The sequence below is a fragment of the Canis lupus genome, chromosome 16, assembly GCF_011100685.1.
Source record: "Canis lupus familiaris isolate Mischka breed German Shepherd chromosome 16, alternate assembly UU_Cfam_GSD_1.0, whole genome shotgun sequence".
Taxonomy (NCBI): Eukaryota; Metazoa; Chordata; class Mammalia; order Carnivora; family Canidae; genus Canis; species Canis lupus.
Window position 1 is genome coordinate 15,041,510 of NC_049237.1, and position 6,000 is coordinate 15,047,509.

A 6,000-nucleotide genomic window follows, 5' to 3' on the forward strand; every position below is an offset into this window, starting at 1 on the left:
GCGCGCGACCTGCTTCCTGCCCTCCGGGAGGCGGTCCCACAGAGCTGTCGGCCCCGCACAGTCCGGGGTCCTGGGCCGCGTCGTCATCAGGGGCTCTCGACCGCCGGCCACGCCCACCTACGCGTCCGCTGCGGGGCGGGGCCTCGGGCCGGCCAATGGGCGAGGGCGAGGAGGGACGCGGGTGCGGTGCGCGAGTTGGGGGCGGAGCTTTCCCGGGCTGACCAATGGGGAACGGGCTCCTGTTTGCGGGGCGGGTCCACTCCCTGCACGGCTGCCGCCTGCCGAGCCTACCACGACGCCGCAACCCTGCGCGGCCGCTGCATGTCCCTGCATCTACTTGTGTCTCTCCAGCCCTTCGTGTCCCCCCAGCCTCGCGTGTCCCGGCAGCCCTGCAAATCCCTCAGCCTCGCGTGTCCCCCTAGTCCCGCGTGTCCTCCCAGTCCTGTGTGTCCCCCCAGCCCTTGTGTCCCGCAGCTCTGCGTGTCCCCAGCCCCGTGTGTCCCACAGCCTCATGTGCCTCTTGCAGGTCGGGATTGACGGGCACTGGAGAGTCGGGAAGAAGCCTCGCAGGGCCTGGGCCTGTAAGGGCAGCCCTCTGGGAGGGTGCCTAGGAATTGGGGAGGCGCAGCCTGAGGAGCAATGACGTCCACCAGGGCACAGTGGCCAAGGGGTGCTGTCTGAGGTCAACGATAAAGTCCCTTCTCCTTTCTTGGCCGCACCTTGCCAGTGTGCAGACTTAGCCACAAGATTTCCCAGGTTCCAGGCATCCCTGACCTTTATTGGAGCCAGCCCTGTGGGTCCTGGGGGTGGGAGAGGAGGATGGACCCTAAGCGCCCTCACTCTAGAGACCCTCGGGGCTTTCCTTTTTGTACCTGTCCTTCAGCCCACCCACCCCACCCCCAAAACTGACACCTTAGGGAGACCATCACCCCACTGTCACCCCCTTTCCATGCTGAGAGGTTACTACTTTCTCCTGTGCAGTGGTCTTGCACCTGACTGTGAGGATCCCCTGAAACTCTTCTGGGCCTGGACTCTGATTTCTGTCAGGATGCATTTGAGTGCCTGCTTGCTCTTCCAAAAGTCTCCAAGAAGTCCTTCCTATTGCTGTTGGGAGGGGTCTGCATTATAGAGGACTTTTGATTATGTGTTTCAGGCTCAGATTTGACTTAGTCTGTCCCTGGCCTGTGTGACAAGAACTATCAACACCAGACTTTTCCATGTCTCTGAAGGTAGAGGTATCATCTCCTGGTAGAAATAGTTTTGAAATGGTTTTATTTATTTATTTATTTATTTATTTATTTATTTATTTTAATTATTTATTTATTTATTCATGATAGTCACAGAGAGAGAGAGAGAGGCAGAGACACAGGCAGAGGGAGAAGCAGGCTCCATGCACCGGGAGCCCGATGTGGGATTCGATCCCGGGTCTCCTGGATCGCGCCCTGGGTCAAAGGCAGGCGCCAAACCGCTGCGCCACCCAGGGATCCCCTGAAATGGTTTTAGATACATTCCTGAGCACCAGATTTGCAACAGGGCCTTACAGGAAGAGAAGATGTCCAGTTCATCCTTAATCTGAAGAGATGGGATCTTCCTCCTCCAGGCTTACCTTGTACTGATCAGGGGCCAGACTCAGAGATGGAACAGTTGTCCCTTGAGAGTAGGAGGGAAGGGACAGGTATCTGAAGACCAATACCCAGTATGTGTTGGACATTTTGTGAAGTGCTTTGGAGGAGGTATTCGAGGAACCTCAGTTGCACAAGATTGGGATAATCGGGTTTTGGTTCATAACACATTCTGATTGGCAGCCCAGACTATATTTGTTTTTTTTATGTTTGTTTTAATAATAACATGTGCCAAGGCCAGTAATAGATGCTAAGTGCATTTCCACACCTTTAGTTCACTTCGTCCTCACAACTACCCCCAAAACATGCAGGATTCAAATGGCAGGAGAGGTATTGAGTCAAGTTCTAGTAAAGTTCCATTTCCAGGAATGTTTCCACTATACCTTGGCTGTCTCCAGCGAGCCATTCCTGAATTTCTTGTTTTATTACTTCTAGTAATAAACGATCAATTTTCCATGTCCTGGGGCAAGATATTTTTTGAAACATTTCCTTGCACTTACTACTCTTAAGTGCTGGCTTTCAACTTTCTTTGGCTCCACTTCCTGGCAGCTAGGACCTGGCGTCCTAGTGTGGAGGCCTCTCTGGGGCTGGTGAACAAGGCACCTGGGTCACAGGGCCCTAACAGGTCAGGAAGTCACGTGCCAGTGAATGTCAGGGTGGGAGGGCATTAGAGATGCCAAAGCCAGAACGACAGAACCTTACCTCTGAGACCAGAGTAATGGGAGTGGGTTTGCTCTACAACACTTGCCTGAAATACCATTCTGAGTGTGCATTGGTCCCCTGGGAAGTTTTCCGGACCACTCACTTCCTAACTTCTGCCGGGCCATGTTCCCAGCTTGAGGAAAAAAGTTAAGTAATTGGCTAAGCTCATATCACTATTATGTGGTAGTGCTATGATTCAAATCCATTGCACTCTGTCCATTCATGATGGTAAAGCTTTGTTATTCATTTTCCATTGCCCCTGGGTCTTGGTTCAAGATTTTTCCCTTGGGGGCTCTGTGGTGTCCAGTGTCTGCTGTCTTTGAAAGTCTGCCAGCTAGGGTCTGTTTGGGGGTCTGACCAATGAGGTTTTCTGGTACCCAGAACAAGTTTCCCCCACTCCAAGGGACCCTGTAGCTGGGAATGACTCTGGTACCCTCTCTTATGGAGGCTGATTCATCTCCTTGTGTCTGGTTGCAGGAATGGCACATGGGGACTGGCCTCCCATGAGAGGCCCCCAATTCAGTCTGCAGAGATCTCTTTTCTAGCCATCTTGGTTACCATTTGGATTGTGGAGATGATGGAGTCCCAGGGCTGCCAACCTCAGAGCTAGGAAAGGCAGAGACAGCTGAAAAGAAGTTAAACAACTGTGAGAAGATGGCTGTGGAGTTCGGGAACCAACTGGAGGGCAAGTGGGCCATGCTGGGGACCCTGCTGCAGGAGTACAGGTTGCTGCAGAGGTGGCTGGAGAACATGCAGAACTTGCTGAGGAACAGCAACTTTTGGGTGCTGTGATTGCCACCGGGCAGCAAGGGGGAGGTCCCCAAGATACAGGAACTTGGTGCAGGTGGAGAGGGCTTGCGTGGCTTCAGCAGGGTCCTCAGACCCAAAGTGGAGGGAGCGCCATGTCTGCCAAAACTTGACCTCTTGGCACTTTTTTTTTTTTTTTTTAAGATTTATTTATTTTAGAGAAAGAACATGGGGGTGGTGGAGCAGAGGGAGAGGGAGAGAGAGAGAGAGATTCCATGTCGAATGTGGAGCCCCACGTGGGGCTCCATCTCATGACCCTGAGAACGTGACCTGAGCTGAAACCCATAGTCAGATGCCTAACTGACCATACCACCCAGGTGCCCCTGGACCTCTTGGCTCTTAATACCAGTCGCCAGTTGACTTTAAAGGGCTTGAAAAATCTCAGAAGAGGGAAGCCTAGGTGGCTCAGCGGTTTAGTGCCTGCCTTAGGGCCAGAGTGTGATCCTGGAGTCCCAGGATCCAGTTCCGCACTGGAGCCTACTTCTCCCTCTGCCTGTGTCTCTGCCTCTCTCTGTGTCTCTCATGAATAAATAAAATCTTTCAAAAAAAAAAAAAAAAAGAGAAAAAGAAAAAAGAAAAAACTCAGAAGAAAAGTGTGACCCAGCAGAGATGGCTGCGTGGCAGATGGCGTGGGCTGGCTGGGAGGGCTGTGGTTGTGCTCGCTACTCCAGAATGAGCTCTGAGCAAGAGGCCGGGAAATCACAGAAGGTACGTGTGAACCTGGGAGAGGGGACGAGAACCCAGGAGCGTTGACCCTGAATCCTTCTGGCCACTGGTCCCTGCTCTGATCTGAAGCAGATGTGATGGAGGTTGCATTTTCCCGGAAGTTTCGGGGTGGGGAGAGGAGGCTGGAGCTGGTCCTAACTGTTCTCTGAAATGGCTCTGACTCACATTGGCGTGGGGGACCTGTACTTCCAGGTGTCCGTGAAGACAGAAGGTGTGGCTGCGTGGCTCTCTGCTTGGGTGGGTGGGTGGGGCAGCCTGGAGGACTGGCACAAGGGGCTTGGCAAGCACATGAAGGGAAATCATGGGACTCTGGTCTCCTGGGTAAGAGGCTGGCTCCTCGGGGCTTCCAGGCTCAAAGTCCTCAGCTTTATTCCTATTTATTCCTCAGGATTTATTCCTATTGAATCAAATGAGCCTCTCGGATTTGAGAACAGAAAGCGCTTTGAGATTATTTGATCAGCTGTCTTCAAGCAGGAAGAAGATATACTTAATGCCATGTTAGATTTACTGAAATGAAATGAAATGCAGGGGGTAAATGACTTGCCCACGGTCTCATGGAGACTGAATGTGAATTGGCACCTGCTCCTCACTGTACTGCCCTTCCTGTGGCACCAGGGGCAGCTCTTACCCCCACATCTTCTCTCACATGCCAGCCTGTTTATTTCTGGTGAGCTGAGGCCTCCCCTAATTTGTATTTGCACTTCTAGGACTCACTGAGCTGTACTCCGCACACTGTGAGTTCTCCAGAAACTGCCGGATGAAGGCTATATTGTGAGCATCTTTTCAGGGATACCCCAGGCCCAGAAAACGAGGTTGAGGCCCGGACCATGAAGTTCTTCAGGCTGCAGATAAAGAGCCAGGGTGTGTGTGTGCTTGCGTGTTTGTGTGAGAACGATTAACAGATTTTGTAGCCGCCACACTCCCATCCTGCCTCCGCTTGCATATCTGAGTTCTCCCACTAAGCAGTTCATTTTTTTGGTCCACTCGCCCCAGTTGGGAGGCTGAAGCCCAGAGCAGGGCACCTTCCTTTCCTTTGCCTGGCCACAGATTATCCTCTCCCAGAAGATGGTCCCCGTGTGCTGCAAGGCCGCAGGCTGGGGGAGGATGCCAAGCTCTGGGGTTGCAGTGGTGCCTGTGGGAGTGAGAGCTGTGGCAGGTCTGCCCTATGGGGTGTGCAAGCAGAGTTGATCCCACGCGTGCCTCACTCCCTGTCCCGGACCACAGGTTCCCCATCTGTCAAATTAGGTGATTGGACTAGATGACTTTGCGTTCTCCCTGCCTTTCTTGGATTCTACTTTGTCCCCTGTGATGGCAGCAGGGCAGGAGCCTTCCTCCTGGCTGGGTCATCCACACCACCTGCCGGAGGGAGGTGATGGGGGGGCTCTACTCACCCCAAACTCGGTGCTGTCCTCCCACATCTTGAAGGGGGGCAGATCCTACTCCTAACCCCTGGGAGGCACCCTTTCCCTTCAAGGCTTGCAGAGCCAAGCCCTCATAGACTTTTCCACCACCAAGCCGGACCTCAGACCCCAGTGGAGACAGAGTCTCCCAGAGTCTGTCCCCTCAAAAGGAGTGTAGGCACAACATTCCACCTTCCCCTGGTAAGGGCATTCTGGTGTCGGGAGTCCCCCCATTTGGAGAAACAGAGAAAGAGGAGGGTACAGTGAGCCGCCTGCTGTCCCAAAGCTGTTAGGGCCCGACCCAGTGTCCCGGTGCTCAGGGAATGCCTGTGTGACCCCCTGCACTCCATGGCCCTTTGGAAAATTAGATGAATGATGAACAGTGGTTGCTCAGTTTTCTCTCTTAGATGATAGCAGTGTCTTCAATATGCAGTTTTCAAAGCCTTTTATTTTTTTGGCGAGGAACCCTTTATTTGAATGACAGCTGGAAACATATAGCAAGCACAGGGCAAAGCAGGACGAGTCTGGTTGAAGCAGGGGACAGGTACCCTGGAGCCCGTTCTCTCAGAACACAGGGTCATGCCAAGACACCTGTTCCTTGCTTTCTAGGCTCAGACACTTTATTTAGGGGAGAAAGGCTTACCTTTGAAGCAAGTTCTTTGAGTATGTGAATGAAGTCACATTGACCTCAGAGTGTAAAGAAGGTGGGTTTTGACCAGGGTGCTGAGTGACGCATGTCAGCC